Below are 12,785 nucleotides of genomic sequence, written 5' to 3' on the forward strand. Positions count from 1 at the left end.
CCTTTCTCTTCAGTCAGCCTATAAAATAAGCTACCTTTGCGATTTTTTGAAAAACTAATCAACTTAAATCTTATTGCACATTATTTATTGATTATTGGCCAACATTTTCTGATTCTTTAAAAAAAATTAACCACTCATCCGAGGAGTTATAGTTGCTCTGTCCACAATGAGGTGCATCTATGACCGACGTACTACAGTCTGAAATATTATCTGAAATAAATCTTAATCTATAGTATCCTGCGCAGGGAGCAATAGCATAGATTTTTGCAGTGTGACAGGATAATAAAATGCCGGACCTTCGAAACAAAGATGCAGTTTTATCTTGTATTTTTGTCACGTATTTAGTAATAACTAGTGAATAAATTAATTTAAAAAGAAATGTTAGATTCTTACTCCTACCTCAAACTTACGGAATGGACTGCGGACGCACTATTAAAGACATCTTTCTGGAATATGGCTCACTGACTCTTCGAGCATGTACTAAAAATAATAGGCTAATTTTTTGTTCTAATTTATTCATTAGATATAACAAGAAACGTGACGAAAAGGAGAGGATTAAATTACATCTTTGTTCAAAACGTCGCCATATTATTATTTTGTCACATTTTAAAAAATTTTGCTGTTAGTACGTAGGCAATATCCTATAGGTTAAGAAAATGGTTTCTTTATTAGAGATAAGATTTCCCCACTGCAGGATTTCCGTCGTTGATACACCTCACTCTGAACGGAGCAGCTTTAACTCCTCGGACGTGGAGCGTAATGATTACTGAATTTCTTTCAGAAACCAGAAAATGTTGTCCAGTAATTGCTAAATCCTAAATAATGTACAAAAAGATTTACGTTGATTGCTCCATTAGTTTTCCAAAAACAAATTAATGGAAATCGCATATATTAGAGTCTGACAGGATAATGGGCCCTTAATCCACTTCATTCCCGAATTCACGTTAAAAACGCATCACAGTGTGACATCCACGAAAATATGATGTTATTAAAATTGTAATACTAATCTGACTTCGACTCTCTGCTAATACAGTACAGGTAACTAGGGTGCCGGAAATCTGCCCCTATTTTCTTATTTACAATTACGGGTACATGTAGTAAAATACTTTAGTACTTTCAAATGATAAAAGTGTAGAGTAAAAGGAGCCCTTTATTACAGACTTCACCATCATTACATTCCTTTAATTGTGGCTGCTGGCCGATGTGACCGAGCGGTTCTAGGTGCTTCAGTCTGGAACCGCGCGGCATCTACGGTCGCAGGTTCGAATCCTGCCTCGGGCATGGATGTATGTGATGTCCTTAGGTTACTTAGGTTTAAGTAGTTCTAAGTTCTAGGGGGCTGATGACCTCAGATGTTAAGTCCCATAGTGCTCAGAGCCATTTGAATCATTTTAACTGTGGCTGAAGATAGGCGTAATGCTATTCACGCGGAGGACTTACATGAAGTGAAATGATAATTAAATAGACACCCTAGTTGCAAGCAGGCGTTGATACACTTCATTGGGGTCATGTTGAAAATGTGTGCCCCGACCGGGACTCGAACCCGGGATCTCCTGCTTACATGGCAGACGCTCTATCCATCTGAGCCACCGCGGCACAGAGGATAGTGCGTCTGCAGGGACTTATCCCTTGCACGCTCCCCGTGAGATCCACATTCCCAACATGTCCACAACACTACATTCGTAGTGCGCCTAATAGATGTTTGCCCATCATACTCATTACTCGTGGCAGACTAATCTACCAAGTCCCGTACGAGTTCGGGCATAGCGTGTGCATTCGCACAAGATGGTCAAAGGCCGGGAACCCATATTTTTAACTATATATGACGGTAGTATCTTTTCCCGAAAGAACAGTTACCGTGGATGACCATGCAGCTTTGCTAGAAATTAAATGATGATTAAATAGACACCCTAGCTGCAAGCAGGCGTTGATACACTTCATTAGGGACATGTTGAAAATGTGTTCCCCGCCCGTGACTCGAACCCGCGATCTCCTGCTTACATGGCAGACGCTCTATCCATCTGAGCCACCGCGGCACAGAGGATAGTGCGTCTGCAGGGACTTATCCCTTGCACGCTCCCTCAAGTGCGACATAAATTTAACAGTCTGTAATTGATGCAATCCAGCGTAATATGACAGTCGCGACATGGAGGCAACCCACATTGAGGATTGTTAGTTTGAGCACAAATGACACGCTGAAGTGACGCATATCGAAGTTTCTACGCTTCTGATGGGCTAATTACCTCGTTGTAGCCCATCCTCGTGTTTTTTCACCATTTATGTTATATCAGGGCAATGAGCAGGGTAACGGGTGTCATTGTTCGGAAACAGTAATCAATCAGACCCGCGTAATTTTTGCTATAAAATATGACAGACACGTGAAAAATGATAGGAATAAATTTTTCAGTGGGTTCTCGCTCTTAATAAAAGAGGTGTTACCAGAAGAACATCAACAGTGTCTGACCATGCATTTCCGAACAATCTGCCGGCAACGTAGTCTGTTTGTTCACACAAACTTGTATGTGAATCACAAAGTAAAAGGAATAAATGATTAGGAGATAAGTTTGTGGCTTGAATCAATGATAGAGTCGACACAATATATAGATATAAATAGCATCTATCCACCAAACATTTAAGAACCACACACAACATAAGTCTACTCAGTGGCTTTACATTTACTATTTGTACAGTTTTCAGAAGTCCCGACTTCTCATGTGGATTCCTTGCTCATTTAGTAGATACTGTCTTTCACTAGACATCTACTTTTCCTTAAAAATTAAAATTACGCATTATCACATCGTTAGTAACTAAAGAAAATTACAAGAACAGCAGTCATGCTGGTTAATGCTCACTTGTAGCTAAACAACATTTGCTTAATAGATTTTCTGTTTTACTTCTAGGCAAAAACTAGAGTGGACAAGCTAAGCGGGACACGCTGTATATTCGTTTCGTCATAGAGAGATTCTGTATCTGCGATCAGGGATTATAAGGATACCCATCTTTCTAAAATCTACTGCTTAAAATCCTTGTTTTCTACGTGACGAAACAAAACTGAGCGTAGCCACAAACTGATGTAACTGATGATAATGGCCTCTCGTGTGTGTGTGTGTGTGTGTGTGTGTGTGTGTGTGTGTGTGTGTTTGCGCGCGCGCGCACAGACAGACCGGACCGTCTGAATGTTAGCGTGCCGATAAGTCGAGCCTAGCGGTGAATGGCAAACCACCGTGTCACTGTGCGTTGTCACTGCTCGCCAATCGACATTATCACCGTCAGGCTGACGGATGGATGCAGGCGTAGCGCGACCACTGCACAGCGGACGGCACGTTACTCACGGAAGGTATGTGCTAACAGGTAGGCGCTGCTGTTTCTGCGGCCAGAGAGCAGCTTCCAATTTCCAATGTGAATGCCAGCAACGTTATCAGAATGCACTGCTGCAGACAAGACACGGTCGGACGTCAGTGTCACTTCGTGCACGTACACTCCGCTGGCGGGTACGTAAACAGAGGTGCAGTTCTCTGTGACAAATAGAGCGGCCAGCAGAGGTCATTGGTTTGCTCGTGTTTAGCGTTGTTACCAGGCCTGGTAGGCCATATGAGACGCATCAAAAGCGTCAGATGTTGAGTGATCGCTGTGAAGGACACGAGGATAACGCGTAATCGTATGAGACAGCGTTATCAGCAAGACCAGTTGAAAGAGATCTCTTTGTGAGCCTCCATTTGACTGGCTGGTCGAAACTTGCAATATCCAGATTTTTTTGAGCATCCGCATGTGACAGTGGCCACGTACTGGACGGCATGGCAACGTGAGAGTTGGTGTACTTGTCGTCAAGGTTACACTCGACAACGTACGACCACCACAGGGGAGGATCTCGGTATTGTGCACCAAAAACGTCTATCCTTTTCACATTTGTGTCTGCCATCAGAGAACAAAAAAATGGTTCAAATGGCTCTGAGCACTACGAGATCTGAGGTCATTAGTCCCCTAGAACTTAGAACTACTTAAACCTAACTAACCTAAGGACATCGCGCACATCCATGCCCGAGGCAGGATTCGAACCTGCGACCGTAGCGGTTGCGCGGTTCCAGACTGAAGCACCTAGAACCGCTCGCCACACCAGCTGGCCCCCAGGAAATAATACAACAGATTTATGGGCTTCTTCCCAGCCAAAGCAGTGCATGCACCCACACAAGAGAGGCTGAAACGTCATATTGACAAGTGGGCTTGTACTCCAAAGTTTTCGTAAATTTGACTCATTTCTGAAACCACTGAAAATAGCTTATCATAAGCCTACCCTCCAAACCTGTGAAGTTTCCTCTTTATTGATGCTTTGCTTTCTATTTCAAACAGTGCATGTTCTCTTTTTTTCTATTTTACGCGTTAACCACGAAGTAACCACTCCTAATTGATTGCTGGTCGTTGACTCTTCAAACCTTTTCCGACGAATTTTGGTAAGCGACCATATTCGCGTTTATTTATACTAAGAGAGGAGGAGACAATGGCCATGGGAAAGAGACGGAAAATTAATAAATACTGGAAGACAGCAGACAGAGAGAGAGAAGGAGGCAATGGCTGTGTAAGAGAAAGTGAGGAACACAGTGACAGTGGAATATAGTTTACAGTGCCGGAACAGTGCTTGGAAAACAGTGCCAGTGAACGAGGAATAAAGAGATGGAAAAAGAGGAACAGTGTGACAGCCGCTGATAATGAGAGGGCCGTCTGCTGTGGCCGAGCAGTTCTAGGCGATTCAGTCCGGAACCACGAGGCTGCTACGGTCGCAGGTTCGAATCCTGCCTCGGGCATGGATGTGTGTGATGTCCTTAGGTTAGTTAGGTTTAAGTAGTTCTATGTTCTAGGGGACTGATGACCTCAGATGTTAAGTCCCATAGTGCTTGGAGCCATTTGATTTTTTGATAATGAGAGACAGAGTCCACGACAATGACAACGTGAAAGAGAGAGGTAGAAACACCGAGAAGAGAGAGCAGCAGTGGGAAGGAATGACTGAGATAGCATCAATAAGAGAGAGCCAAGATGGTTCAAATTGCTCTGAGGACTATAGGACTTAGTATCTGAGGTCATCAGTCCCCTAGACTTAGAACTACTTAAAGCTAACTAACCTAAAGACATCACACACATCCATGCCCAAGGCAGGATTTGAACCTGCGACCGTAGCGGTCGCGCCGTTCCGGACTGAAGCGAAAGCCAAGAGGGAGACAGTGACAGTGAGAGAGAGAGAGTGGTAGTTGGACAGAAGGAAGGAGACTGTGGGTGTGAGACAGGACCTAGTGACCGTTGGAGAGACAGAAAGAGATGATGACAATGAGATGGACTGAATGAGCGAGAATGGGCAGTGGCAGTGTATGGGTATGAACAACTTACAGCGATGGGCTAGTGATCAGTGCGAGTTACAGTAGGGGCAGCTTGTGGCAGTGAGAGCACATGCTGCATGTTAAAAAAAGCGTGAATTTGTTCGTATGCGAAAAATCTTGGGAAAATTTTAAAATGTACTAAAAAAGATACTGAGGCAGTTGATATCTCACGTTTCAGGAAGTCTTTTATAAAGGAACATATTCGCATTTTTTGTGCTCCGATAGGATTGTTTTTCCGCTGGTGTGCAGTAGGAGCAACAACCGTGTCAAGACACTTCCGTGGTGCACACACCTATAGGCAGTCCTATATCTGTCGATGACTGTCCATCCCAGATAAGATGCTGCATGCTCCGTACTATGAAAGTCTCGATTCAGTCTCAAATTTGCATTTATAAGCCATTTAATAGAGCTTTCGTTATTAATGAGTGTTGTAGTACCAAGTCAAATGCTTTTTGGAAGACAAATACTGCATGCACTCGATAGCATCGATCCGTGGCCTTCAGGATGTCATCTGATGAAAGCCCTAGTTGGGCTTTAAGTCAACGATCTTTCCGGAATCCATCTGGTTGGCATGGAGCAGATCATTCTCTCCGAAATATGTTATCACATTTGAATCAAGAAGATTTTCTCGTTTCCATAAGAGTTGGATGTCAGTGAGATAGGCCAGGTGTGTAGCTGCGGAAAATCGTCTGTGATCGGCGCGATGCGTAGCTTCATTTGATTGTCTGAGGCGTGGGTTGCATCAGAGATCTGGGGGCAAGGACTCAACGTAAGAAGTCATCTGCTTTGCGTTCGAGGGTAACACGGCGCGTAAATTTAATGCTCGCTGCAAAACGTGTCTTTCTGGAAGCTGAAAGCTGCCTTAACGAAAGGAAGGAGTATTATTACACCAAGGCGCGCTGGCTGGTTGCGAGTGCATGTGTTTGTGCGTACACGCCGAGACGACGCGGCGTGCCCGGCTCCGCTGAATGACGCCCCATCTGTCTGCGTCAGGGCGCTAATTGAAATTACGGCTTATGCGGGATTATGCGCCGGCGCTCAAAGCCGCCTAAAAGCTTTTAAATTTTCCCTTCCCTTTTGAAATAAATGTCGGCTTTATTCTCCGCGCGGAAGTCCATTACAGACAGACTTCTTACCTCCAGTTAATCTCTTCTTGGGAAGCATATTTTTCAATTCTTGGAGGGAAACAAAGTGTGGCTACAGAATTCGTGTAGCGTCTTACTGTTTTTCGCATCTCACGTGCGATATTATTCATTACTTTAAGTATCGTCAAATTACTTCTATAATTAATTTTTCAGGTTTCGCATTCAATTACTTTGCTACATGTACGTTACACATATCTCCCCAATTTCCATTCCTGCCCCTATTTTCGATGATAAATGAGTGATAGACCATGTCATGGGAAACAAATTTTGTTAGACACAAAATGTTCGCTACTAATTATTGGTTATGCCCAGAGGTGTGACGGGGCTTAGGCACACTGCAACATACGTCTGAAGTGTGTATTGGCTATAATCCACTGAAGGAAGCAAGGATTAGCAAAATTTAAGTCCCAAATCGTTTCTAAAATACCTTTTTCCGCTTAGAGACACTCATTCTTAATGTTTCTTTTTTGAAAATCACTTACCAATTTTCTGGGGTAGGTAGCATGCAGATGCAGCATACCTGGCTAGTAACCCCTGATAGTTCGGTGAAATTTCGTTGTCCGAGAGCCAGCGAATTCATTAAAAATTGGCCTTTTATCATCGTAGAGTTAGTGTCTAACAAAAATTGTTCCTCGTAACGTTATTTATTTCGCCAAATGTTTGATGCAAAGACTTTAGGAACCCTGTATATTTCAGGATTCCTCCTTTTCGTATTTCCGATCAGTATAGTGAAGCATTCACTAGTAATAACATTCCGTAAGTCTTTAATATCTTAGAAGGATAAAAGGACAGATAGGGTCTAACACCCAGTCGAGAACGTGGTCATTTGTGGAGAACAAACGCGAAACCTAAATCTGATTTGGCCGGTGGATATTATTTAACCCTTTGCGAGTTCTGTGGCAATTTCAGACACTTAGAATAATATCCCAAATAATTAAAACTGTATGCATCTTTACCCTGTCAATGCCTTTTTTGAATGATTTATTTCGCTAAATGGAATTATTGACCGTTCAGTTGTAGTTAGCTGACTATAAAACGTAAAATGTATAGTACTATCTGTACTTTCTTTGTTTTTATGTACAATAAGTTATCTATTGCATCAGTACGTAGCTCCATATCCAGTGTGCGAGTGGAGTAGATCGCAGAGGGAGCACATCAAATAATGTATCTACACGTCCGCCTTCGTAGCTGCGTGGTCAGTGTACCAAATTGGTAACCAAAGGGACCTGGGTTCAATTTCCGGCCGGGTCGGAAATTTCCTCCGATCGATGACTGAGTGTTACCTCTTCGTCACATTTGTATCATCGCCAATGACAGGAAAATAGCCTCAAACACGTTGTCATATCGTCTTTCCACTATAGTGATGCTTGTATGGGCACGAACTGGAACCAAATAAATTAAATTAAAAAGAACTTATCTACACACTGAAGATACATTCTTCGAACCCACTTTACTTGCATGTAAGTGAAGAAGGCATTACCAACACGTATACTGTTGGCGAGACATACATCCCTGTTCTACAAACTGACTGCTGTGAAGCACGTTTCATAACATGGTGAGTTTGTCAAAAATGCATATGTATGTCGACGTAAATATATGTTACAAAATAGTAAATCATTTCCTAATGTTCCGCTAAATTATATTTGTTTGGTCACGAACCGGCTTTTGGCTTCTTGGCCCGTCGTAACTGAAAGCCAGTCCGTGACCAAATGAATATAATTTTGCAGACCCTTAGGAGGTTTTTCCTATTTAATATTATCATGTTCTGCCAAACAGCAACGGAATACTCATTTAATGTTACATTTATATGTTTTGGTAATGTCTTCCTTACATCCAAATAAACAGGTCGTGCAGAATAGTGTGTGAACCCGAAGTGACTGATAAAATTTCGGAGGTTGTTCAGGAGACATTCTGTGTATTATGGTGTAGGGGACCCTTCGTATCCTATAACTCTGTATAGTGTTTCGTTCGATTTTTTACTCCCGCTCATCTTTATATCGGTATTGCACTGAAAATACTTGCACGTATGTCGACTGTTTGCAATACTTGTCTTGTTTGGAAACAAACCTGTTGGATTAACTAACTGTTTGATTCACGGTAGTTACTGATGTCAGTAGTAACGTCCATTTTATTCTTCGCCATCGATCTTCGATTTACTGTAGCTCAGTTCATTCTCGTGTTTTTCTTTCCGGAAGCATCAATTATACGTTGGTACTGATACACAGCGGTATGGATAGGTTTACTGATGAGAGTTGTAAAAGTTGAAGATGCAAAGTACCGTGATAAGGTTGCTGCAATCGATGCTCGAACAGCTCAGCACAGTGTCTTAAGGGCGGCGTGAGGGCGAAGAGTGAAATGGGCGTCACTTTCGTCAAGAGCAAGTGCGGTGAGTGAATGGAACAAGTTTGCTTCCAAACAAGACAAACAGCACATAACATCGATATTTACACTGTTGTGCGAATGTTTCCAGTGCAATACAAATACGAAGATAACTGCGAGTAAAGCCAGCCGCTGTGGCCGAGCGGTTCCAGGCGCTTCAGTCCGGAACCGCGCTGCTCCTATGATCTCAGGTTCGAATCCTGTCTAAGGCATGGATGTTTGTGATGTCCTTAGGTGGGTTAGGTTTAAGCAGTTCTAAGTCTAGGGGCTGATGACATTAGATGTTAAGTCTAATAGTGCGTAGAGCCATTTCAACCATTCTTAACTGCGAGTATAAATCAGACGAAATGACGTTACCCTGTACCGAGACAAGGAATACCAGGATACCTTGTAACAAAATACATGGAAATTATCCCTAGGAATTTCCTAAATTTCGTTGCGGAATTCTGGCTCATCCTGAATATCTTCTGTGTCTCGTTACGTTACTTGAAGCCCTCTCTGCACTCTATAGTCGACTGCCTGAACGGGCATATGGACGTCTCGTTACATTACTTGAAGCCCTCTCTGCACTCCATAGTCGACTGCCTGAACGGGCATATGGACGTCTGCAGATGGAGGTATGTAATTGTGATATCGATATAAACAGTAAAAATATGATTACCTGGTTGTAGCACGTCAAACATATGACACTGCCGATACTTTTCTCCCCAGTGCCAAATTCCTAAGAAGTAGCCTTGCAAAAGTCTCGGCTCGAATCTGGTCCGATAATACTTTTTATCTGTGAGGATGTTGCATTTCATAATAGTAAAATCATTACCAAAGAGGCCCTATTTTCTCCGTTAACACAATCTGTGAATTACATTTTTGTTGGTCTTAACATCTCTAAAAATCTGTACTACGGGTAAATAGTTTCATAACGTGGTGCCTTTCGAAAAACTGTGTGTCCACCCATAATCCATATGTTTAGTTACTCTTAGTGTTAGCTACAATATCTGCACTGGAAAGGAAGATCAGAATTCAGCAACTCGTTGACAGCGAGATGATTAGAGGTGAGCTGGTAGCTTGGCAGGAGAGGGAACAAGCCTTGCAGTGGATAGAGGTCTCTTTTTATCTCTCTCTACTTATGTTGCATTCGTCTGAATCTCTGAGCAATTGGCAAGGGCTCACAGAATATCGACGTGACCGTTGTCGGGTCATTATGTTCATCTTCAGATGGTCACGCTCGTTTGACTACATTGCCAATCTCATCGACAGCATGACGTCTGCTGCCGTGCTGCGTGAGAACATTAACGCACTTGCCGTCCCTTCACGTGCGAAATCTTATACAGGAGAGGAAGGATATTAATGACTTGTAGAAGAATCAGACTCCTCTCATTACAAGAGTCGAAAGACAAGAAAAGGTAATCACAGTTGAGAAGCGAGTGAGACAGGTTTCTAACCTATCCCGCGTGTTATTCACTCAGACATCGCACGAAGTATACAAGAAACAAAGGCTAAATATAGAAAGGGAATTAAAGTTCAGGGAGAAGAAATAAAATTAATAAAATTGCTCGTTGCTGCTGTTATTACACTGAAGAGCCAAAGAAAGTGGTACATATGCCTAATATCGTGTAGGGCCCCCGCGAGCACGTATAAGTGCCACAACATGACGTGGCTTGGACTCGACTATTGACTGAAGTAGTGAATTGAATTGACACCATGAATCCTGCAGGGCAGTACGTAAGTACATAATAATACGAGAGGGTGGAGATCTATTCCGAACTGCAAGTTTTTAAACACAGAAGAGTGTTCCTGGAGCCATTCGTAGCAATTCTGGACGTGTAGGGTATCGCTTTGTCCTGCTTAAATTTCCCAAGTCCGTCAGAATACACAATGGATGTCAATGGATGCAGGTGATCAGACAGGATGCTTACGTCACCTGTCAAAGTCGTATCTATACGTACCAGGGTCCTATGTCACTCCAACTGCACACGCCCCACACCAGTACAGAGCCTCCACCAGCTTAAACAGTCCCCTGTTGACATGCAGGGTCCGTGGATTCATGAGATTGTCTCCGTAGCCGTACACATCCATCCGCTCTATACAGTTTGAAACGAGACTCGTCCGACCAGGCAACAAGTTTCCAGTCATCAACAGTTCAATGTAGGTGTTGACGCGCCCAGGCGAGGCGTAAAGCTTTGCGTTGTGCAGTCTTTAAAGGTGCAGGAGTGAGTCTTTGGCTCCTAAAGCCCATATCGATGGCAGGCCAGAGTGGCCGAGGGGTTCTAGGCGCTACAGTCTGGAACCGCGCGACCGCTACGGTCGCAGGTTCGAATCCTGCCTCGGGCATGGATGTGTGTGCAGTCCTTAGGTTAGTTAGGTTTAAGTAGTTCTAAGTTCTGGGGGACTAATGACCGTAGATGTTAAGTCCCATAGTGCTCAGAGCCATTTGAACCCATATCGATGATGTTTCGTTGAATGGTTCGCATGCTGATACTTGCTGACGGTCCGGCTCTGAAATCTGCAGCAATTTGCAGAAGGGTTGCACTTCTGTCACTTTGAACGGTTCTCTTCAGTCGTCATTGGTCTTTTACTGGGCACAACGATGTCGGAGATTTGATGTTTTACCAGATTCCTGGCATTTACGGTAGACTCGTGAAATAGTCGTATGGGAAAATCCCCACTTTATCGCTATCTCGGAGATGCTGTGTCCCAACACTCGTGCGCCGACTAAAACACCACTTTAAAACTCACTTAAATCTTGATAATATGCCATTTTAGCAGCAGTAACCGGTCTAACAACTGCGACAGACACTTGTTGTCTTATATGGGCGTTGCCGACTGCTGTGCAGTATTCTGCCTGTTTATATACCTCTGTATCTGAATACGCATACCTATACCAGTTTCTTTGGCACTTCAGTGTATAATCCTGTCAGATACGTCCAAGCGCTTGGAAGAGGAATAGAACGAAATGGATACTGTCTTGAAAAGAAACTATATGATGAACATTATAAAAAAAATAAAACAAGGCTGACGGAATGTACTCGGTTTAAGTGAGGCGGTGCTGAATGAATTACATTAGCAAGTGAGACACTAGGAGTAATAGATGAGTTTTAGTATTTTGGCAGAAAAATTACTGATGATCGCCGAAGTAGTAGGGGATATAAAATACAGACTGGCCACAGCAAGGAAACAGTTTCTGAAAATTGGGTATTTGTTAACATCTAATATAAATTTAATTCTTAGAAAGTGTTTTCTGAGATTGTTTGTTTGGACTGTGTAGCCTTCTGTGGGAGTGAAGAGACAGTTCAGACAAGAACAGAATAGAAGATTTTGAAATGTGGTGCTGTAGAAAAGTGCTGAAGATGAGGTGCTTGTATCTAATAATAAATGACGAGGTACCGAACCTAAATGGGAAAAAAAGAGATTTGTGGGACAACTTGACTGAAAGAGGTGTTAATAGCATACACGTTCTGAGGCATCAACTAATCATCAGTATGGTGACGGAAGGAATTGTTTTTTGTAGGGATGTGGGAGGGTAAGGTTGAAATATTGTTTGGGAGACCAAGGCTTGAATTCATTAAGAAGGCTCAAATGGATGTAGGCTGCGGAATTTATGCAGAGATGAAGAGGTTTCCACAGGATGGATAGCATTCAGAGCTGCATCAAAGTACTCTGCGGACTGAAATCAAAGACAACAAAGTGGAAGACAATCGCTTGGTTCGAATTTATACAGACCATTGTTTTTGTGCCTGTTTGAACTTAGACTGCCGTTACTGCAAACAATTATCACGTCAGAGTTAATTTACGTAGTGAGAGCACAATTTATCGACGAAACTGGCTAACGTGTCGTTTGCTTCCAGAACCCAACCAACAGCCGGTGGTGAACGCATTCCTCGCTGGTATTCACTAGCCC

At 42.9% G+C, this 12,785-nt stretch overlaps 1 non-coding gene across 1 annotated transcript; it reads right to left on the reverse strand.

Annotated features, from left to right (window-relative positions):
• Positions 1-1,522: 1,522 nt before the first annotated feature.
• Positions 1,523-1,596, reverse strand: Trnat-ugu. The gene has a single exon. It is a non-coding gene; the product is annotated as a tRNA-Thr (tRNA).
• Positions 1,597-12,785: the final 11,189 nt, after the last annotated feature.

The sequence above is a fragment of the Schistocerca piceifrons genome, chromosome 7 (assembly GCF_021461385.2).
Source record: "Schistocerca piceifrons isolate TAMUIC-IGC-003096 chromosome 7, iqSchPice1.1, whole genome shotgun sequence".
Taxonomy (NCBI): Eukaryota; Metazoa; Arthropoda; class Insecta; order Orthoptera; family Acrididae; genus Schistocerca; species Schistocerca piceifrons.